The 624-nt window shown below is 44.7% G+C and overlaps 1 protein-coding gene across 1 annotated transcript in view; it reads left to right on the forward strand.

Annotated features, from left to right (window-relative positions):
• The window catches only part of CFAP58 (cilia and flagella associated protein 58), a 61,435-nt gene that overhangs the window by 45 nt on the left and 60,766 nt on the right, over positions 1 to 624 (forward strand). The window lies entirely within an intron of this gene.

Here is a 624-nt window from a genome sequence, read left to right on the forward strand (position 1 = left end):
TTCTATATATCATTTCTATCTGTATATAGATATATATATAAATATATATATATATAACTCGACCGTATGCATCAAGTTGACTTCTGTGAGCGGCGCTCAGTTAGATCCTTTGTTGAAAGTGGGAGCAATCAAGCTACTTCTACATTTGGCAGTAATAACAAATTTAAGGAACAGCTGCTGCTTTTAAGATTAGGGGTTTAATTCCAACCCCCCATGCTGTTACTACTCTTCTTTTAACCCTAATGATGGTCACAAACCTAAATGAGATCAAAACTGAAGGTTTGAAATAAGAACCCCAAATTTGTTGCCGTGAGCACCAGAGCAGGTTTGAAGGGGTTACGCACCAAACTTGGGCCATGTGGCACCAACCACCGGGACCAGCCAACACGACCCTGGGTTTAATATCCAAGTGGCCTTTGTTGTGTTCCCGTTGGAATTTCTGACACAAAAAAAACCCCACCTCAGATCGGAGCCTTGGTGTGGAAGGGGGATTTGGAGCCAGTGCCTCTGCCCCGCTGCGTCCCACGGCCTGAACTTTCTTTCCAGTCGTAAGGGTCTGTTTTTACCATTTTACTTTCAGGTTTTCCAGGTAGCGTGAACTTACATTCTCCCCCCCCCCCCCCC

Source organism: Calidris pugnax, unplaced genomic scaffold, assembly GCF_001431845.1.
Source record: "Calidris pugnax isolate Ruff unplaced genomic scaffold, ASM143184v1 scaffold4, whole genome shotgun sequence".
NCBI lineage: Eukaryota > Metazoa > Chordata > Aves > Charadriiformes > Scolopacidae > Calidris > Calidris pugnax.